Here is a 23,855-nt window from a genome sequence, read left to right on the forward strand (position 1 = left end):
AAAATGAACTTTGATTGTGGGTATTACATCTGTTAGAGGAGTCCAAAGAACTTAAATTTGGGTTTGGTTTTTGTTTTGTTTTTTTCCATGTAGGAGCAAATATTGAGCATAAATTTAGCAAAATTTTTTTTTTTTTAAAAGTAATGTAGAATTCTCTTATCCTAGTCATTTATTTTGTGAGGAAGTGCAAGACCCCAGCTAGTCTATCAGCTGAGGACATTAGGTCTATTTTAGTCTACTTTAGAAGAAGGCCAACATCAGGTCTGACAGCATACAGACTTTCCTGTAAAGAAGCTATATCTTCTGCATAAAAATTCACTACTGGCAATTTCATATGCATTTACTATGGCGTAACTCCCATTATCTTGACCTGCAAATGGCAGTGTCAAGTCAGAGGAAAAGGAATTTTTTCCACAGCTTCTTCACTGTAACTGGCAAAGGGAGCTGCAATGCCCAGTCTCTGAAATTAGCCAAGCCAGTAACTTGGGCCTTAAGCCTCCCCACCTGTAGAACCAGTACAATACTTATCCACCATTAGAAACCACTGAGATCTGATAATGAGTTACATAAGAGACAGATTTTACTACTGGTAGGAATTTACTGAGCTCAAGGCCGCCATAACAAGCCAGATTTATCACCTGGAAAGTTCTTGCGCTACTTTCTCAACAGCAATTTGATTTGAGAAACTGTATCCTGCTCTTTTTGAGAGTACATCATCAATTTCTTCTAGCACACCAAGTTACTCCAGTGATTGCTAGGGTGCTTTAGTACCCAAGAAGCTCTAACATCAAAGAAACAATACTTATACTAAAAATGTCTGGCTATTTAAACCTGTTAAGCCATAATTTTGGCTGTATCAGTTAAATTTAGAAGTGCAATTTTTCATCTACAAATATGAAACTGTGGCTCAATTTTCAATAAATTTATCATAAGTGATTTTATCCAAAGTGGAATTAGTTTTGCATTTAAACAGCTTGTCATTTTTTGTTATACCAATTTTCCAGATGTTTGCATGGGACATGCTTTGTATCCATGTTCGACATGATGGAAAAGAAGCTACATTCCACAACACAAGTGGCATACATCTATAAAGGATATTCTTTTCTCTAGTGATCTAAGTAAGAACAATAATGCATTTATTAATTTAGTTGTCTGAATTACAAAAGGTACAAAAACAATGCTTAAGTATAATAGGCTGATTATAGCAGTATATTTATTTCCCAGCTATGGTCAACAGCCTTGAAATTACTGCTAAGGGACTCTTCTTTTTGCCTGGTTAAAAGAAACAGAAACCCACACTCGAAAAAAATGAGTGTGTGTTTACCAGAAAAAAAAGACTAATTGTTTTGCTCTGTTGAATAGAGATCTAAAGTAGGAAGGAACCCAGCCACTTGAAATTCTCTCATCTAGGAGTGAGAATACTTTCAGTAAAACCCGCAAATCTGCTAGCAGTAACTCTGGTTCCATAAGTGACTTAACTCCATATTAACATAATTAGTTGTGTTTATATTTACAGCACTAGGCTACATGACATCCTCCAGTACATGATCCGACCGCTCTGTGGCCCAGAACGTGTTATAAATAGCAAGCTATAGGAAGTATAATTTATGCAAATTTCCTCTTAAGGCCCTTCTGTGAAATAGCATCTTTCAAGTGAATATTTAAATAGAGCACAGTGAAGATTGTTAATTAAACATCTTCAGTACCTCCTGTGTATGATACTATAGAATTTGTAGTTACTGTGTTAGGAATGATGAGCCATCAATGATGAGTTATATGATCCATCTCTTTCTAGGCTATCCTTCTGAAATGTGAACACACATTCAGCTATTTGAAAACAAATTTTCAATATGTACCATACTACAGTACTTTAAAGGCATTAGTCTATATCTTTTGCCAAAATATCTGTTCTCAGCTTTTTCCTGCTTGATGATTATGTACAACACTAAAAGGAAAAAGAAATGGATCAAGCTTCCAAGGCTCACAATGGTATTAAATTAATAAATCAAACCACTAAGGACAAACAACCAGACAATTTGTACTGAGAAAGAAAACTATATGACTAAAAAAGATTCCAGTGTGTGCAACTATTGCTTTAACAGCCACATGGTTCAAAGGAAGATACCTTTCTTACCCTTCCTTACACAGACTGAAGAGTAAAACAGACAAATTTATTTTTCAGAATTCAGTGGAAATACACCAGAGGCTTACACAATTGCAGGAGCTTAAAGCTTGTAGCGGCTATAGGAAGCTAGCCATTTCCACCTAATTCATGCATACACGGCTGTGTAAACAGAAGGAAACTTATTTTGATACCAATGTGGGTCCTTCCAGAGAGCATGTATTACATGCAAATCAGAATTGTATTAAGTTTTAAATATTTTTGTTGACAGGCCATCATGCTAAGTCTTTATTCCAGATACATGGAATAAACTATACAGCTACTCCATAGTTAAAGTTGTGTTTTATCTGTCATTTCTAGTATTACAGTTGCATGCAGAGACCAGATTCAGGGCAAGGGCTCTGGTGTGTCAACACTGTACTAACAATATTAAAAGCAGTGCTTTCCCCATAGCTTTTATGTAACCAAGAAAGGGGTGTAGTAGTGCAAACAGCACCTGCCATACTGAAAAAACCGCTGAAATAGGACTTGAGGGGGGACTATTGGGTAGCTGTAGAGGACTAGCCAGAAGACAACTGTCATAATAGTCAAGTATTGGTAATTGACAGCAGCATCCTGTGGTGATCTGACAGATATTAGATCACCCCAACCTTCAACAGAATGCGCCTGGAGCTCAGCTGAAGTGCTTACAAGACCCAAGTCCTTAGCTATGATTGCTGCCATTACACAGATGGCAAAACACTATTAACATTTTAACTAGTGATTCTTTGCATCTAATAAAGTCAAAATGCTTGTAAAGTAATGTAGTCAAAGACAGAAAACCATGTGGGGTGCTTCTGGAGTATTTTAATTAACAGTGTAGAGGTGGGATGGAACAGAATGGGTCAATAGCTTGTCAGGGCCATCTCAGGTGTTTATCTATTAATTCAACAGCCATTTGATCACAGGTCTCAGTTTCATAGTCATGTGTACTCTGACCCACACAACTCCAGTGTGTGCTATGCTTCAGCCTTTAATAGTCAGTTAAGCTTGGCACATCATTTTTGGTTACTAGCTAGCACTGTGCAGTGGCATCAGCCAGCTTGTAAAAATCCTTGGTAAGTGGCTTCCCAGAGATGAAGTTCCCAGAATTCTGCAGTCATTTCAATGCTTAACCAGCTACTGACAGACTGTTGTCAGATAAGGAAAGAAGAAACTACTTCTTAGAGAATAAACGTTTACAAACATACAACAGCTTCTGGGGACTGCCACTGTTCTTTCCGTACTGCTCCACACAGCCATCAGCAGTAGACATAGTAGAGCCCTTGCTGAAAAGCCAACCCCCCAAAACCATGACTTTGGAAATACCTGGCACTGTGGTAACCTTCTCAGAAGAAAAACCTTGTCATCAGTCTTCTGATCAAGATAAAATGACTTCTCTCCATCAGCCTTACCAACTTACTGGTGATTAGGGTGACCAGACAGCAAGTGTAAAAAATGGGGACAGAGGGTGGGGGGTAATAGGTGCCTATGTAAGAAAAGCCCCAAATATTGGGACTGTCCCTATAAAATCAGGACATCTGGTCACCCTGCTTGTGATAGCCTGTGTACCAGCCGTTGGAAAGTGAAATCACCTTTCCTTTTAATTACATGTGAAGCGTTAGTTTGTGTCTATCTAAACAGAGAAAATTGCAAATAAACTTTGTTACTAATAGTTACTTCTTCCAGTGTCATGTCTTCATCCCTGCCTTAGTCAGGAACTGTTTGACATTTTTTATCTAGAATCCACTAACATAGAAAGAAGAATCCTCTTGTGACGAAGTTGGGAAAAAAACAAACACTTAATTTCCGACAATTTCCTCAGGCCTGCTAAGCTCCTCCTGCCTGTCCCTTAACTACTCCAACATTCTGAGCAATTGATATATCCAGTGACTTATGCAACCCTTTTCAGTCTTCCTGGAAACTAACAGACAGCCAGAGAAGATAAACAATGAGACTTACGTGACAAATCAGTATGCTAGCAGTATTAGATTTGAAGTACACCAACAATTCATATGTTTAGACACTGGAAAACCAGACTTTTATCCAGAGTGGACTAAATTCACTGGAAATGATTTTTCATAAACAATTTCATAAGTCAAACAAGCTGACATTTAACAACTAGCTTCCTACTAGAGATCTGCCGAGCTCTATTCAATATCTCCATTAAATGTAATGCAATACCTTGACTGGAGTTTTTACTCAGTAATCATAGTTAAACTTTAGTGTTAACTCAAGTTATGTAAGGGCTTGTGTACATGGAGAATTCCAGAGCAAGAGTACCATATTCTGAAATAAAAACATCCACCATAGAGATCTGATTGTTACCTAGTTTGTGTGTCTTCATATTTGTTTTCCAAAGGTCAAGATGAATGCAATAACCACTCAAACAGAATATTTTGATGTGAAGTGGTCTAGAAGGCACAACAGAATAAGTAGTTATTCTACGTACCAGCTTTTAGTTTCTGGAAACATGGGTTTTAATTGCAGAGTACAGATGGCAATTTAATACCCATCTACATACATCTCAAAACTCCTCCTAACTCTGCTTAGGGGAGGTCCAATACTGGGATTTAGTGAACTCTACTCAACCAGAATTGAGGTAGAATAGTGAAACTATCGCATAACTCCTTCCTGTATTTGCCTTCTTCCTGGACCTTTCATGAATACTCTGGCTTTGTTTTCCAATGTTTTTTCTTCCACTGAGGTTTCAGCCCCTGTGGTTTGAGAGAGCTCAGTTATCAACTGCTGAAAAAAGGGAAGAATGGAGGGATAGAATATAATCACATTCATCTTTCATCAGTAATGTCTGTCACCGGTGAGGCATCAAAATAGACAATGCTCAGTCTTCAGCTTGCCTGTATACTTCAGTGTGATTCATATCCCACCACCGTGGGACACGCTGTTCTGTCACACATTGTTCAATTGAATAATGGAGCAAGAAGGTAAAGCTTTTCATCTGAGGATGCAAACTGAGATGGATTACATTATTTATTGAGGTTACTGTGATGCATATATGATTGCATGGAGTACCTTCACAAGGGAATTGAAAACTGATGTTTATTTCTTACAGTCATCAGCAACTTTATCATATCTAGTAGTCAGCTTTATCATATTAAAGGGCAGCTGCTGTTTTGTGACTTGAGCACAAAGGCTGAAACTTTACTCTATGGGCAGGTCTACACTGCCACTTAAGTCAATCTAATTTATGTCGCTCAGAGGTGTGAAAGAGACACCCCAAGCGATGCAAGTTTCAGTGACCTAAGCACTGTACACATTGGTGCTAGGTTGATGGGAGATGCTCTCCCACAGACATAGTTTCTGCCTCCCATGGAGGTGGAAAAATTATGCTGACATATAACGTCTTCACCAGATGCGCTGCAGCTGCGCCCATGTGGCGCTTCTAGTGTAGACCTGTCCTTAGAAACCTTGGGCAACTCACTTAGCCCCTCTAAAGACAACACTTATACAGTTTTGTAAAGCATTTTGAAATCAAATCAACAAAATCAACAAGTGTGTAATTATGGCTGCCATTTAAAAAAAGATATATGCAACATCTTTTGAGTAGGCTTGAAATCTCTTAGAAACTGGATGTGGAGTACATTGATCATTATTATAAAATTGCTTTTGTACAGTCCTTTACAGTCCTGTATTAAATAGTCTCACAGTGGTTTTCAGCTTGTGGTCCACAGACCCCTGGTGGTCTGCAGACTATGTTTAAAATATCCAAAGGGGTCCACACCTCCACCTGAAAATGTTAAGGGTCCGCAAATTTTAAAAAGGTTGAAAACCACTGCTCTAACAGCCTGATCCTGGAAACACTCCCATGCCAGTAGTTGTTTGGAACTTGCATGTGTAAATGTTAGCAGGATGTTTTATCATATGTGACTATGTTATTGCCCTCTTACTAACATTTCAATAGGTCATTATGAACAGCTGAAGCTATTCTAACTATCTTTCCATTTTGCACTCATTTAAATGTAGCTGTCATTTTTGCCTTTGAATACTTGCTGGGTTGAAGATTCAAACTTTAATTCTAGGGTAAAAGTCCTGATTAAGACAAAATATTGGTTTTCTTGTCAGCACCTGAGAGTTCATTTTCCCCTTTCCATAGTTCTCATGGGTTCAAATAAGTAGTAAAATGTACATCAAATTAAAGTGATTTGCCTTATTATCAGTCACCCAGCTACCCAGCTGTTCAGAATAATAGCATTAATATGTTTCACATACAGAAGTATACTGTAATGTCCTTAGTAGGTTCTCTCTTTTCTATATTTAATTACTTGTGAATGCATTTATGTAAGCCTGGCTTCCTGTTTTCACTGCCTCTTCCACTCTCAAAGCCCCGAAGAACATAAATCAAGATCCATGAATTGTTATTAACTGTAATGTCTCTTTTCCTCTCTCAGGAAACCATACTGTGGTTAGACACTGCTGTTATTGGCACTGGCATAGGGAGATTCACACTAAGTATTGCTGCAATTAGAGTCTTAAGAATCATTTCTCATTATCTGATTTATAATCAAAAATGGGGAGAAAACATTACAATACTAATTACCAGCCTCTAAGTATCCAAAATGATCTTAAGTTATTTGCATAGCCACTCTGTCTCTAAGAGGGGAAGAAAACTCTCATGCTCTCATTTAAACCCGTGCTACCCTATTGATTTCAGTAGGATTGCATGGGTGTAAGTAATGCCAAAATTGTGGCCATTACCTTTGAAGACAAAGGAGTACTATGTACCAGAAAAACGTTCTCTATTGCAATTCCTGAATTTCTCAGCACTTTCTTATAAACACAAAATTCCTCAACCTGTCACCTTGTACTGATAGCCACTTTGGGCAGCACACCCAGCACTGGAGTCAAATTTGTGTCAGCTGCAAAGATGGTCAAATAGACTTTCCAGATTAGTAATCAGCACTTGGAGATGAGCCAAGTGCTGAATTAATGAAATAAGTCCCTAGCCGAAACATAGGAACAGATAAATATGGGGGGAAGGAGAGGCAGAGAAGCAGAAGAAGTCATACAAGTGCAAAATAAATGCAATGTATCAAATTACTTTCCAATTTACAACCACTCATGAGTAACGGGGCTATCAAAGTCAAGCAGGTAAAATCTTTAGACTATGCCATCATATGTTCCCATGAATGGTTGCACATTCAACCAAGGTCTATAATAGCACCTGACAGAATTGTATCTCAGCACCTTATGCATTACTAAAGCTAACTCAAGACCATCTCTCTCTCTAGTTTTCTAATTGGATTTTTTTGAGAGGGGAGGAGGTATTGAGGAAAGACTAGACCGAGAAGAGGGTTTTACATATCTTTCTGAAGGTACCAAGATTGATGCCTTCAACTTCCCAAATAAAGCCACACATCTAAATCCTGCTCTCAAATTTGGGCCAGATTTCCATCTGGAACATGAGCCACATCCTTTTTCTAGAAGATTTGTAGCTGTGATAGCCAACACTGTATTTAAGATTATGATCCAATTCCCACAGCTCTGTTTCCCCTTGCAAAGGAAAAGGAAGTGCTGGGATGGAAGTTTTCTCTTCCAGAATTCAGACAAGAAGCAATTTTCCATTGTAGCAAAACCCCTTCATCCAGTCAATTTACAAGAATGGGCAACATGCAACTAAAGAACATTTCAGCTACAGACTTGAATTTGCACATGACTGCGGAAAGCAAGTTTAAGTAGTAAACAACAGTATAATTTAGTATAGCTTGCTCATGTAAAGTTACTAGAAGTTCAAATGAAGTTCAGACAAATTCTACCTCCTCAGAAGCAGGATAAGCAAAGGCTGTCTCAAACTCTAGTGTTGGATCACTTTCCATGTAAGATTTCAACTATTATTCCAACTCAAAAAAAATGATTGCAACCATGCACAACAAGAAGTTACCCATCTGGTTAGAATATCTTCAGTTAAAAGATTGTACCTCCATATTAAGGCAGCTATGGCAAAAGATAGCTTTCAACCACCTGCAGCCACCATATGGTAAGCTACCCATCTCTTTCCACTCACATGTGCTGTGTACATTTGCTAGAAACCATTTTCCTCATTGACATATGAATGTCACTTGTTTGTATCTATTGAACTGTTAGAAGAAGAAAAAAAAAGAAAAAAAGCTTAGATTTTGGAAAAAAGAATAGGGGCATTACCACAATTTTATGGTACTAAAATTAGAAACTATCCTTTAAAAATACCGAGTACCACTGAAAACTCAGGTACCTAACTTTCTTCTACCGAGTACTTAATATAGGAGACACCACAGTAAGTCAAAAAGACAGCAAACCAATGTCAAGTTTTAACATGGATCCCACTGCAACTAAAATTGTGTCTGTGGCTTAACAGTGTAGTTGTTACTAAGATTCTAAATAAACGGGTATTCCTGAAGTCCTATTACTTACTTCTATTTCTTTCTGGAATTAAGAGTTAACTTGCGTACACAAATCTGTAAAGCAAGTGTTGGGAGTTATAAAGAAATCCAATATGAGCTGAAAAAATATTGATTTTAAAAATTGAAAAATATTACTTGCTAAAAGGTAAGTTTCCCAACAGGTTTTTTTTTGTTTTTTTTTTAAACTCCCATATTTGTATTTGGCAACTAGCACGCAGGGAATGCAGTCAATGTTGCCAACATTGAAATTATGAAATTCTATAAAATTAGATTTGCTGGGCATATGCCAAGAAAAGATGACACTAGGGGTCAGAGGGCACTCTAAAAACCATTCCTAGACCTTCTGTACAGCTCTGCTAACTAAAGAGGCAAGAGGAAAGAGACAGGAAGAAGGCTTAAGATACAACGACAAAGCTGCCAGAAACAAATCAAAGGACGTGGAATTGCCAAGGAGCTAGATTCCAAGCAAAGCTAGGTCATTTAAGTGTTTCCAAAGCTAAATATAATCCCAACAAGACCCTGACTCATGATATAGTTTTAACCTAGTTTGGCATTTACCATACTTCCATTTTTCTTGCATGCTGCAAATGTTTAATAGTTATACCAATACTGACTGGCTACCTTGTGCAAGTATGTCTTCCAAAAAACCCTACCATATCTGAGTGACTGGCTGACGTGTCAACATTTAGACTGAAATTTTGTTCACAGCCTTGATTTCCTCCCTTTCTCCCCCTGCCATCTCAGAATGGGTTCTCCCTCCTCCAAAAGTGAAGAAAAGTTATTTTTTTGGCTTCATCTATTCACTGAAATAAAGCTGCTAATAGAGCTAGTCCGAAAACAAGAACTCCATTTCTCATGACGATTTGCAGTTTCAGCATTTTATTTTGTTCTGCATTGGGACAAAACAGACAATTTGAAATGTTTCATGAAAAAATTGGAGTGTGGACCCTCAGAATAACTGATACCCCAGTGGCTAGGGCACTTGGGTTTAGTTTGGGATCCAAATGAGAAGTGGAGACTTGAATCTAGGTCTCCCCTACCCCAGTGAGTGCCCAAACCACGAAGCTAATGAGGTTTCCCATTCCCCAATTAAATGTTTGTCAAAACATGTTTCAACAAAAAGTTTTGGTGTGAATCAATCAGCATTTTCCAACAAGAAAATGTTTCATTGATTTCCCAATTCTAGCTGCTAACTCCACAAGCCCTGGCCTGCCTGACATGCAATGTTCTCAAGAGCCAATGGCACATACTAGCAGGCTCCTCACTGCCTCCTATTTTAGGGTGAGGATTGCTAAATATTTTGGAGATGCTGCTACAGCGGTAAGGACAGGGTTAGAGTCTGTAAAGTATTGTGTTGATTTATATGCCATGAAGCAAATCAGGAAAGTGATCTAGCAGTAACACATTTGAATGAAGTGCTCTTAACCTCCAAAGAAACTGAGGAGGATTTTCCAATGCATACAGTGTCACTGAAACACAGGTCAGAAGTACAGACTCATGCTTCAAGCAATCTATCACCTCTGGTAAGCTGAAGGGCAAGCTAAATGGACTGATGGGGTCCAAGACCTGCCCTTATCATGGGCTTTAGTATTTTGCCAACCTGGTCGATTAATAAAACTATGATGAACACCACTGCCATTTCACCTGTCACCATCTGCATACCTAGAGGACTTCCAGAATGTAATGATACTATTGTCTGAAGCCCTGTGTATCTTCCCCACAGATGGGCAGTTATGCTTCCTATCTGGATTGGGTATTATATATAGAAAGCATCTGTGGAGATGATTTTGCAGGTGGTTGCTGTAAATAGAGAAAACAGGATAGCACTGTGTATTTAGAGTTACTATTAAGTTTGTGCATGGAATCACTCCTACCCACCTAACATTTGTAATTTGATTTCAGCATTCAAGTTCCATTGTGTCCATTCACATGCCTGCCTCTGCCAAACCTCTTCACATTATATTTCTCACTAGGTACAAACTGAAGTTCTATTTTATTGTGGTAAAGTTCTATCTTCACAACTGCTTCCTTGGGAAGTAGTGTTCTCCATGTGATGGTATAAAGCCCGATATTTGGAGTTACATAATCAATTAAAAACATATGCTCTAGTTACTAGTAATATCATTAACACCTACATTTAAGAATGTATGATATAAGTTAGGATCGCAAAATTAGTATTTTATTACTTGTTTTTGGTTATTTTTAAATAGTTTAACAGACTTCCAGAGCTACAGTAATCGGTGGAGTATGTTTTATTATCTCTTACTATGCACCAGACTCCAAATCGTGAACACAACTTCTAGAGAGTTTTCAGCCTCAACACTTAGTTTATTTTTCAGAAGTCAAAGCAGACATACTGGTTTATATCAATGTAGTTTTAACACATTGTCCAAATGCCACTTCAGAAACCCAATCTGATTTTTCAATTGTTTATTCATTTACTTACCTTATGCCTTGGTTAGACCCTGAAAAAATGTAATACCTTTCATAGCAGGCCATCATTTCAAACTGAGGCTTTAAAGTATTGGAATGCAATAAAACAAAGTTAGAGCAAGAGTTTCACTTACTCTATCTACAGGATTTTACCAGAAAAAAATTAGGTTAAGCATGGTCTTGTGTTTCACTCTTATGGTTAAAATATTACTTAAAAAATTAAGCAGCAGACCACTGTGCAGGCTATATGGCATCCAACAGAAATTCTCTAGACAAAAATTGAAGGCTGAAATGAGCTCCCATCATTCTTGCTGCTTGTGTGTGATAAAGTGACAGAGACCTGGAAGTTAATACAAAAACATAACTCACATGTACTTAGCACCACCTTTTTGCCCAAATCCTTTACTTTTCAATATATTACCCTTAATGCAATATTTTAAATGGAAGACCTCCTGGAGTGATTTTGAAATTTTAAACTTCAACATTAATTGCTAAAATGACAAGATATCTGCCATCAGCCTTTCTTATGATTATCTGCTTCTTTATGTTTTGTGCTTTGCATTTTTTTATGTTTTAATAAAATGGGACTTTCAACCTTCTGATTTGTTGAAATAAGGGAAGCAATTGCCATACGCCAGAAAGAATATAGGTGCTGACCCAGGTGAATATGCCATTCATCTTCTTTCCTCCTCAAGCTGAACTTCTGCCTGTCAAGTTATTTTGAAGTCAAAAAACTTTGACCAAGTTTGTCCTTTCATCCTTATGTCCTTATTTGTACTTTAACTGAACAAATATATCTTGACCCTAGTATGAACACCTGAGAACTGTCATAACCCTTATAAGGCCCAATAATCCTGCTACCAAGACTACATTCAGTCCAAACTACTACTGACTATACACTAGGACTGGATCTTTACAACACTGTATTGGTCCTCACGCTTTCTGCCCCCACCCTCAAGTGAATTTTCAGTGTCTTACACCAATTTCTAGCCCTGTGTAGAAGAGTGAGTCACCAGCCAGCACACCGCTCATAGCTCAGCATGGCTTTCCTCCTCTAGCATCCCCAGCCAAGAGCTTCTCCAGTCTTGTGGTGGCCTGCTTCTTCTCATGATTTGGTCCTCTGGGCAGGTCACATTCAGTTGCACCCCACCACAAACAACAGGTCTTCTGGCCAAGTGCTCCTTACACCCCTCAACTCCAGGTTCTCAGACGTATCACCCCCCTTGTGTCAGGGGGTTTCACATCACCTTCCTTGGTGGCTGGTAGAAGAACCCAGACCCACTGTGTACTCTGGGTTGTCTAGGGACCCTGTAGTAGTGCTTCCTCAGACTCCTTGCTGCTTCCTTGGACTACTTTCTAGCTTGGCCTATGCCCAAGGCCCTTTTCCCCAGCATTTTTCAGGGCTCTGCAATTTCTCCCTGGCTCTGGTACAAAGCAATGCTTTACAGGGTTTTCTCCCTGGCAGTCTGGTTTTTGCCCTTTTATTAAGAGTCACCCAAAGCAACTAGCTCCACCCATGACTTCTGGGTGTCTCTCCTGGCCTTTTGCCAGAGTACTCTTCTCAGGAGAAACCCCCACCCAGGCCTACTCTCCTCCCAGCCTTCTATCTTCTTCTGTCATGAAGCTCTTCTTTTACATTATTTACCCAGCTCCTCCCAGGTGAGTCTCACCCTTAACTGAGTAACACGTGTCGTTGCTACCAGGCGACTTAATTGAGCTCTCCAACTCCCTTTCACCCTTCCATACTGTGATGGTGTGTATACTCCTTCCAGAGTTGTGGTTCCTGATTATTCTTTTCCAGCAATTAGTTATCACTATCTTTGTTTGAGAAGATCTCTGGTCCTAAATAGGTCCTAGACACCTGTGAGGACTTGCCCTTGATATTGCAGCATACTATAGGGAAAAGTTGAGTTTACCAAAGCAAAGATGATCACTTTTTTGTTACAGCCTTAAAGAGATCTTAGATTGTTGTGTTTAAAGGTGGTAATGAGACTAAAAATCATTTGTCTTCTAAGCATGACAATATTTCTGTATGGCCTTTGAGGTTTGCAGTAGAAGATTTTATTAAAGTGAAAGATTCACATGACTGATCACTGACTAGGAAAGCTATAGCATTATTACAGCAATAAAAGAGTAATTTTAAGATCCAGATTTTGTTAATTTATGCCTTAGGGCATTAATGCCACTAACATTTCTCTTTATGAGCCCAATCATTTAGCGCTGTCAAACCAGAGTTATGTACAATAGTGAAGTGTTTAACACCTAACAGGCCCCTGTGGCACAAAAGCACAGTAACCTACAAATCAGCATTATAAACACTTTACAATTCCAGGCACAGTGTAATTTCATAACCAAATTGTGACATGAAATAGGTTTTTTGAGGGAGGTAATATAAAATAGGTTGAAACGGCACATTGTTCCAAGCACAGCACTGAGTAATATGAAAGAAAGCATGAAGTTCTGAACAGATGACAGAAGCCATGTTCAAGGAAGGAGCACAGGTATAAGATGGAGAGGAAGAAAAGGGGGAAAGACATGGGAAAGTTGTGGATAGATTTTAATTCATGTTTGAGCCAGTTCTTTCACTTTCCGAAGTTGAACTGAACTGTGTTCTTCACCTGTGCAGTGGCAACAATTAGATGCCACAAAAGAAATTAATTCATTCTTTTGATTCTAATTAGATGATAAACTTAGCCTGACACAGAAGATCTACAAGAGAGAAGGAAAATATGCGTCAGTCAAATAAGCCAAAGACTATTAATTCATTCTTCATTTTAAGCAAGTGTTAGTGTATATTCTCTTACTGTTGTCCTATTATAAAACACATACCCTATTATTCTAAGTTTTTTCTACTTGACAAGTGGCATTTTCTATTTTTACAAGTGTTATGACTTTCAGAGTAGAACTTGTCCACTTGAGTTTCAGAAAACGAGGTTCATGACTTATGGCTCATTCTGGCTTTTGTGCGACATACCTCCAAAATGATATCTCAGAAACTTTAAAAAAATTACTTAAAGTCAATCTCAAGTTATTTACTGGAATCATTTCACCTTGGCAGGATACATTTAGACTATATGGAGAGAATGTTAACGTGGTCCCCCTGGTGCTCCATTTGTGGCAACCATACAAGTACAGTATTTGAGATTTAAAGGAATTGTGTCTGGCAGATCAATCTCATCAGTTGTTGGTTTCACACGTCTGACCATTTATCAAACTACACAACAGTTCACTTAGCTTCAGTTTGCCCATTGTATAAAGCTGCAATGTTTAAAATAAATGAACACGTTAATCTTGTTAGTCAAGGTAATAGAAAGGTGCCTATAGCAGATGTCTCCAAAATCAGGTGGTAACTGCTAGTTTTGATACTAAAACTGAGTAATAATTTGGACTTGAAGCATACGTCTCCATGCTCATCTCCACAAATAGATTAGGGCTAAAGAAACTAGCAAGCATCCTGAGCCACAGAGTGAGTTTGAACATGTACACAAACAGAAAACAAATGAAGTTTGAAAGTTATTCCCCTTTCCATTAAACATTACAAAGCAAACTCATTAGACTTTTCCACTTTCAATCTGTTAATAAGTATGTCTACTTAAGAGTAATTTTAGTTAAATGTTAATATCGGTTATGTTTAGTGTTATCTTATGTTTGTTATCAGACTTGGGTCCTCAGATGTGAACTTATACCATAATAAAAAGCTTCAAGTTGTTGCAGATAGAATGGAATTTCAAATTTCCTATTTGTTGTACTCTGGGAGGTTATGTTTGATTCTAAGTGCTTAACTTCTAAAATTTAAGTAAATGTGAATATCAGATTGTTTCAGTTGTAACTCAGTGATTTAAATTCCGGGCTTTGTCACTGTGTTGGGTTAGCCTCTACTCGAGTGGCTAGAAAGGTTATAGGTATTATTCACTGTCCCCTCTGTACTTAAGAAAATTCCAGGCTCTTAAATAGTGGCAAAGTTAAGTATTCAACCCTGCAGAACTGCATAGGAATCAATTTTACTATGAGAAGTAGGACTTAAAGCTGTTTTGCAGGAGGGATTTGAGAAGATTTAATTGTCTGCTTACATTTAACTGGTTACACTGTGCCTGGGGATCATTACTTCTTATGCACTGCATTTGTAGTTGAGAGATTTCCTCTCCATCCCTCAACAAATCACAAAAATTTTCTAATCTGAAACTTAAATGCACTGTTATATAAATATAAACCAAGTCATACATAGAGTCTAAGCTGGAGATGTGATGAGTGCAATCCTAAGCGTTAATGCTTGCATTTTTCCCCTTTTCATTTCATTCAGTCATTTTCTCCCAGTCATGTAAATTCAAGTTAACATTTGTATGTGTTTCAGTACTTTGCGTGGAAACAACTTCAATTTTAAAACACACTGAGCCAGCATGTGCAACAAATCATTTACATTGATATCATATTCTATCTGGTTTCTGTCAATGGTAATGGCTCATATTTAGAATAGTCAATTGAAAAGGTAATCTTATCAGATGTCTCACTTTTAAAATTCCTCTGAAACTGCTGCCTTCTAACTGATATTAATCACTATGCTGCTAACCACATGAGATAACCAAACTTTCAAGCTACTGCAGAATATTTGCTGTTCAAGACCCGGAAAGTAGTTAAAATGAAGCATCCGTTCACAGCATCTGTGCCACACTATATTTTTTGATTGAATTAATTGCCCAGGTGTACACCATCTCAACACCACAATCTATCAATGCAGTTACAGTTAGACTTTTATGCAGTCTTAAGAATTTTTGCTCTTCTGAATTAACTGTAGTTCTCTGTCGCCATCCCACTGAATTATTTTTTAAAAAAAAAGATAGACCTTATTTTGGGGTCTGGTAGAGGATTTATTTATTTGTCAAATATGTGTCAGTATATTGTGTTTCTTTCAGTCAAATAGGTTAATTTGGTTAATAGGTTACTATTTAGTGTAATATGATCTAATGAGTAACGCTGACTTTACTTCCAGAATGCTTGCCTATTATGAAGTGTTTTTCCCAAGAAGTAACGGACTACATTACTGTATTTGTACACCCCTGCCATCATAGTCCCTGGGAGCTTTCTATTCTGACAGTTACAAGTAGCAAACAAGCATCTCTTCATTTTCTATTTCAAAATTGTTTTCAAATTAAACCCTTCTAATACATTAGGAAGCCTTTTCTGTAAAAGAGTGGATGCACATTGTAGCGTGAAGAACCTATACTTGAAAAAAAAAAAAATACGTAGGAAAAGTCATTCAACAGTTTTGACTCCAGGAATTAAAGAGAGATTATCCATGAAAGACACTTGAGCTTATTGTTAGTAAATGTAGATACATATTTGAAGTATTAAGATTTAAATTAAACTTTTTAACACAAGTTAAACTTGGAAATTAGAGACCCTGTAAAAGACTCTGGTAGCACTTCAGTCATAAAAACCTAGATAGTACAAGTCCAAAAAATGATTTCATGTCAGTCATGGAACATACAATCATTAACAACTTCATATTCTTATGAAGCATGATTCGGGTATCACCTATCAAAAGAAAATCTTGGAAAGATGTTAAAGGTCTGGCCAAGTACTACTTAAAGGAATTGCTTCTATCCACTATAATAGTTCTCATATTCAGATGTTGGTAACTTTTCAATCAGTGTATGAGTACGAGTCCAAGATATACTTGGAAATCTGAAATAATGATGACCCATCCCACTTAATGCATTTACATGGCCCTCATGGCATATTCAGATTCTGCCAGACCTAGGTTCTAATTTTAGACACTGGTTAAGAACGGTTGCCAAGTTCACCAATATGAAACTACTGTAGACGAAGTATATTCATCTTACCCTGTCTGTAGACAAAATAAACATACGAACTTTCCTGGCTCATTTATTTCCCTGCAGTAGGGACCAACAACTACTGATGATCCCTTGTAAGTCTTCATTAACCACTTCACTGCTTATTTTAGATGTCTGGATGGAGGTGGGGGAAGAATGAGGTGCAAGTGCAAAAATTGGGAGTTGCTGCAGAAAAGAAAATGCAGAGGTAAGAAAGGAGACTAACATAAAGAAGAGAAAACAGCAAGGAATGACGAAGGACATGCATAGCAGTTGTTTCAGTGACAGGCATGTTTTCCTTACTGTGAGGTGCTGAATATGACCGTGAAGTATTTAGAGAACAACTGAAAGTAGGTTCATTTGCTATATATTGACTATTTTCTCCACTCAAATTTGACTCATCTGAAACCAAATCTTCACACTTATTAATGCAAGACAGGGTAGGTGATGTGGAGGCACTGTTATGTGTAACCAGAGTCCTAATCCATTGACCACATCTACGCCTGAGATAGGAGAGAGGAGATGAGGTAAGAGGGTGTGCTCCCTCACTGTGCAATGTCATACTTGAGGCCTGTGCCCAAGCAGCGCATCATGTTACAGGGACATCATATCACACCATTCCTAAACCCACAAACTGCACTTGAACCTGCCGCAGGGGACAATAGCAATTGGCTTAAACAGACACTCCCTCCCTGCCAGGAAGCTAGAAAATCATCTACCTGTTGTCCAAGGTCCTTCAAAAAAATACCTGAACCCTTGTCAGAGGTTTCCTCAATTTCTTAATGAGAAGTCACTGTCTATTACCCTATTGTAGCAATATATTTAAGTTTCCTGGTTCACTTCCTTCCTTATTCAGTTGATTTTGCCAGTCTGGTGACTGCTCATTAAACCTGTCTTGGAAGAACCTCCAATGAGATCAAGATAATACCAGGAAAGGACAGAAATCTGGTTGTCATCCCTTTTCATCCTTATGGTTAAAGTAATCCCTTTTGCTATACCTTAATCATTCTCCCCCAGGGGAATAATGATAGCTTGCAGAGAATGGGAACAGTCCATCGGAGTGGATAAGAAAGCCAGGTAGTCCCACATCATGCCCCCACTTCCCTGCCATGACAAGTGTGTTGTCCCTATTGTGGAAGCCTTGCCCAGGTCCTCCAGATTTGCTAGATGCCCTTTTCTGTGCCAAGTGAACAATACTATTCCCATATATCCAGATCTCCATAGATGGGGCCTTCCTGTTCAATCCTCTGACAGTAGACAACACATATATTCAGGAAATTTTAGCTTGACATATTGCCCCTTTTTGGTAGCCAAAGGTAGAATATGAAACAACCAGTTTTCAAAGCCAAATAGATCATATCTCATAACCTTTCAGTGCTAACATTGCAGTAAATATAGCCACCCCCTACTGTAAATGAAAGAGTGCCAAAAATCCTCTGAAGACAAACCGAGAAATTCTAGTCCATTCCATTATGCTGTAAACCAAAACCTAGTTTTGAAAAAATTCTTGTCTCCATAGATGACCAGTGAACCTGGACACAGCCAAATTGTGATAAACGCTCTTAATTCCTGCCCCGGTCAAAGGTGTGCTTCCCCACTCATATACATTATGATCTTTGTACCATGACTAAGCTCATCTGATTTCAACTGATCTAAGGTCAGAACAAACTTTCCTGCTCCCTCTGTGAGCTCCTAATTGATAACACCCTACCTGATTTATTCTTCAATACAGAAACCAGCTCCCCTACCCCAAAAGGCCATCAGAAAGGCTATTTTAGCACTGTTGCCACTACTACAAAGTTAGGGAGCGTATGGACTAAATCCCTCAATATCCCAATAGTGACCATGTTTCTGGAATCTACCCTGGAGTCCAGCCTGCTAGTAACTCGTGAACTACAAAACCTAGCAAGGATGAGTGAATCCCACTGCCTTTGGGGGTCCAGCTGACTGTTTCTCCCTGGTCATGGCTGCTCACATTCCCCTCCACGTTTCCTCTGGAACTTCTCAACTCCTAGCTGACAATTCTAGGCAGGCACTTTGGCAGCTGCTGACGTAATGCAGACTAAGGCCTCCAGGCAAGCCACTGCATTCATAATCTTTATTGCTTGTAAGAGCGCAATATAGGGTTCACCCAGGGGGAAATGGGGTCATTTCTCCTAGCTTTCCCCCACTTAGCTGTGGCTGCTACCTCACGTACTGCATTTTGCAGGCATACTGCCAGCAGAAGCAGAATGTCTGGAAGCATGCTAGCAGCTGGCACTGGAGGCTAGTATGCTGTGCTGGAACAAAACTAAATACCTGCAAGCCAGCAATGGACAAAAACAACCTCTGAATGTGGGATCCAGTTCATCTGACCTGCCCCCCAGCTGCCCACTGGCAGCAGGTGCAAGTGGTACAGGCTCAGAGCTCAGACCTCATATGAGCCAACTTCCATTGCCAGGAGGGCTCTTGCTGGCCATTCCTAAGTCCTCTGCCTTCCTTCCCAACCCAAGATGGAGAAAAGAGGGTGGCACCTGTGTTTCCATCAATTCCAGGCTCACCGTTGCAATCTCTGCTTAGCAGATGACCAATGCATATGGAAGTTACATTACATATACTGTAAATTGTCTTTGAAATACTATGACTAACTTTTAAAGTAAAACAGTTAGGCAGTAAGTCTACTGCTATTATTTATACAGACTTCCATGCTTATCTGCTGTTACATATATTCAAATATAACATTGCAACATAGCATTTAGACCTCAATAGTGCATGCAGTCCCCTCTTATCTTTTCAAGAAGATTTCTCAGTCTTTATATAGTGTGGCCATAATATGTAGGGTACATCACCTGGATTTTTCAGAGCCCAAGAGGAATTGCAGCACGTAAGTCCTTTCAAACACTCCAAAAACCTTTCAGCATATAACAGAAGTTAGTCCAATAAAAGATATTATCTCACCCATGTTGTCTCAGCAAACAAACAGCCTGGGGAGCTCCACAGTTAGCAGCATTCCACTCTCTGACTGGTCCTCAGTTGCTGGTGAAACTCCCTGCATTCTAAGTGATGCAGGTATTGTGATCAGCATAGAAAGTATTTGTTCTCTAGGTCTCTATAAAGCTGTCACACTATAAAGCACTAGCTTTCCCCCATAAAACATGGTAAGACTTTACAAACTTTCAGGCTTTGCCCCATTCTCTTTAACAAAGATTTTTTTTAAAAATCTGTTTAGAGCAGCTAGCTAGTAGCTAAATCTAAGTTCCACAGCATGTATAGCTGCTCCTAGGGTGTATCTGCAACACAGCTGGGAGAGTCTGGGTATATAGACTCATGCTAGTGCACTACAAATAGCAATGTGGATGTTGCAGCACAGATAACAGCTTGGGCTAACCACCGAAGCTCAGATCAAGAGTGCCAGGCCAGGTGGCAGCCCAATCCACCACGCATGGCACAGCATCCACACTGCTATCTTCAGTAAGCTAGTTTCAACAGAGCAAGTATATGTTTGTGCACATAGGCTGGGAGCCTCACTCCCAGTTACAGTGCAGACATATCCCTTGAAGTAACAATTGCTTCCCTTCCCAGCTCTCCCTCTAGGTCCATCAAATCACAGTGGACCAAACATCCTCATGCAAAGCTTCCCTAGCAAATAATGCTATAATGACACCTGTAACCAAAGCAGTACAGATGCTAGAACCCAGCCCTTACAGCAACCATCTCTTTCATTTCTATGTTTAGTAGCCACTAAATCCATAAGGCTTTTTTAACTCTTATATTTAAAACTTTTCCCCATTTAAGATCTGGTGGGCTCAGCTCTTACAAAGTAACCATGTTTGAGCAGTGTAGTGGCTTGCCCACAATTAAAACTTCCTATACAGCTGCCAAAACTACTACTGCACACATCCAGTAACTGGTCTGAGCCACACCCTGTTTGGGAAGGGGGGGCTTTTTAGGTAAGTTCCCCAACCCCCTTCCTTTGTGCAAAAATAGAGCGTTCCGGCTAAAATTTATGTCTCCTCCCACTCCTTTCCTCCCCTTCTTTAAGCTGAAAGAAGTCAAATGTTGTAATATTAATTATGCAGATCACAAGCATAAGAATTGTTACTTCTTTAAAAAAAAATCTTAGTTATTAGCAATTATGCACAACCCAGAAATTTCAGATTCTATTGTAACTACTGGCTAAAGAAACCAGCCTTTACTTGTAACTGGAACAGGTTTAACAGAGAACCTCTTGAAAGAATATAGAACCTTTCTAATAATCTTTGCAAAAAGCATTGCTTTCAGACTGTAATAAGAACACAGAAAAACAGAGCTACCATGATTCACAATTCTACCTAATTGACTTAATTGAACAAATGGATCAGACCAGGCTTATATATCTACCTTCCTCAGCCCAGGTGGAAACTATCTGTAATTGAAAAGCACAGCAGGCTCTCTGTCTCACTCTATTTAAAGCAATTAATCCTTAAAAGTAATCTACATTTACCCTAGAGTTGTATAATATGTATGAAAAAGTATTCTTGTTATCTTATTTTTAAGAGATGACAAAACAAAGTTTAACAATGTTTTCTATTCTTTTCTATGAGCACAAAAGAGTAATCTGGTTAGATTTTGGTACCCATTCCTTTTTGGGTTCTTCAGATGTATTCCCCTGTTAGCTGAAAAGTGTTGCTTAGCCATAGTTAGCCCAAATCAGCTGTTGGGGCTGCTTTGTATAAACGTCATAAAAAGTTTTGCAAGGAGACAGGGGGAGATAAGCCTCAACTAGCTCCAACCGGTTTTTACACTGAGGTAAAAGCAGAACAAAATAAGGCAGGATTGCAAAAACAGCTCATGAATATTTAAAGATGTTATAAGCAGAAGTAGAGATAGCATACACCAATAGTATGGTTAAAACCATAGTGTATCCTCATAAGGGGACCAAGTATGGCCTTGTAGTTTACGCCTGCATACTAATTGTGTGTAAACTCGTAAAATTGTTTGTACCTGAAAGCTCGAGGTCTCTCATTGACCACCCTGTGGTTGAGTGACTGACCTTCTGCAGAATAAACTGTTGGAGACTGTCCGGATTCCTGTGTGGGTTTCTTATCTGTGCAGGGCAACGAACCAGACTGATATTTTCCTTCAATACCCTCTAAAAAGCTTCAAGCTGGGAGCCTTTTACCATTGTCTGAGCTGTATTACTCACCACAATTTCATGTCTAGGGGACTGGGTATCTCTGTAGCTTCATCACAGCCCAGGAATCAATAGGTTACTTATCTTTCTGGGATTTCTAATCTCTATACAAATAATAGTTTTATATTTATTTACTGAGCCTTTGCCTACATCATAATATGTTTAAATTTCAGGTAGCCCACAACACATTTACCTTGAATGCCTGTCAGAAGATCGTCCACTAATACCCTTTTGTACCTAAGTGTGAACATTCATTTTTTTCAGAAGTTACGGTCTACCATTCATCATCACCTTATTAAAGTGTTCTTTCGAATAAATAAAGTTTTTGTTATTGAACAGAAGGTATTGTGGAGACTTATAATTCCATATCCAACATAGTAAAGCATTTTAATTATTTTTACCCTTACTTTTAAACAAAGGTATGAGAAGACATTAAAAACATGGCAAAACAAGCTGCAAGCTCTCTATAAAAAAGTAAAGCAACTTGTCTTTGTGGGAAAGACAAGATAAGAACGAACATATTTTCATTTATATCCATCTGTGTGTTTGTACTCGGACCATCCACTGGGTTTAAATTATTTTCATTTTTTTTCTTCCCATTATTTTTTCAGCTGAAAGGATTCAACAAATCTAAGTTAAATAATGCATATCAGAGTTGTAATTGTTTCCCATGTTATATGCTGCATATTGTGAAAGATTCCAGTTTTTTTGGAGGAAAGTTGTTTTTAGAAGTAATATGCTATAGGTCTGAAAGCATTTCCAGGAAGTTTGGGTAAGAGATTTTGTCTAATTAACTATAAATAATACTTCCATTCCAGTGTTGAACTAACTTGACCATATGTTTTCATATGCCCCCTTCATCATTTGATCAAGTTTGAATGTTGAGGTTAATTAAACAAATTCTATCTAGTTATCAGGCATAAAAAGCTTTTCTTTATAACTGACATTGAAAGTGATTAACATGCTGGAGTTCTTGCCAAGCCCTTTCATATGCATTAATTATTCAGAATTAATTCTTTGAAAATTCAGAAAGATAATGATTAATACAAAATATGTAATTATTCCACAAGTTATGTAATGTTCATAATTTATCTTTTATTTACATTATTGAGTCTTTACTTCTGTACCCTTAGTGCTGAAAATACCTAAAAAAATAAAAAAGGAGTAAGGTTTCCTTTGCAGTAAAGATGCAAAAATATCACTAAAGTATTAGCATTTATAACATACTTATATCACACACACAGTACATTTCCCAGAAACTACATTACACCTTCCTGTTACGTTAATTTTTGAGTTTGTTTAAAATTTCATCCATGTATTCATCTTTTTTTCTCTTTCCTTTCTAAGCTTATCTTCTGAACAGCAATTAGAGTTGGCTTATGTAGAAAACAATTGAAGTTATTCAATCACAATTGTGTAGAACATATTGAACAATTACAGCAGAACCCCTTATATCAGATCTAATTGGGACCGGGGCCATATAGGATAAGCAAAAATTCAGATAATCCAGAAAATGACAAAGTGCAAGGCTGCAGCGCCGTCTCGCAGCCACAGTAGAGATCACCCACTTCTGAAGCTCTGTGCATTGGTTGTTTGTTTAATATGAAGAGCTGGATAATGGAGGGCCAGGTAAATGAGGTTCTATTGTATTCTCTTCTGGGGCTTATAGGTGGCCAAATTTTGGCGAGCTAAGCATCTCCACACTGAAGGATCAGTTTATCAGTGACCCACCCAAGAGCACCTGGCGAGTCCTATCCTCGGTGCCTTGGTACAGAAACACTAAGCTTAGCTTCTGGCCTCCTGTACAGCTACAGATGCTACTCCATCTTCATTTCTCTCCTTCCTAGCTGTCAGTATTGTTCTCCTCCAGGTGCCCCACTCATCCCTACTAAATCCCAGTC

The 23,855-nt window shown here is 38.5% G+C and overlaps 1 long non-coding RNA gene across 1 annotated transcript in view; it reads right to left on the reverse strand.

Annotated features, from left to right (window-relative positions):
* The window catches only part of LOC137153997 (uncharacterized), a 35,926-nt gene extending 14,813 nt beyond the window's left edge, over positions 1-21,113 (reverse strand). Inside the window, exons 1-2 of the long non-coding RNA XR_010920014.1 lie at positions 21,095-21,113; positions 19,740-19,837 (exon numbers count right to left, since the gene is read on the reverse strand). This is a non-coding gene — a long non-coding RNA (uncharacterized lncRNA). The remainder of the gene's footprint in view (positions 1-19,739; positions 19,838-21,094) is intronic.
* Positions 21,114-23,855: the final 2,742 nt, after the last annotated feature.

The sequence above is a fragment of the Emydura macquarii genome, unplaced genomic scaffold (assembly GCF_026122565.2).
Source record: "Emydura macquarii macquarii isolate MOO-44397 ecotype Brisbane River unplaced genomic scaffold, CSIRO-AGI_Emac_v2 contig_1253, whole genome shotgun sequence".
Taxonomy (NCBI): domain Eukaryota; kingdom Metazoa; phylum Chordata; order Testudines; family Chelidae; genus Emydura; species Emydura macquarii.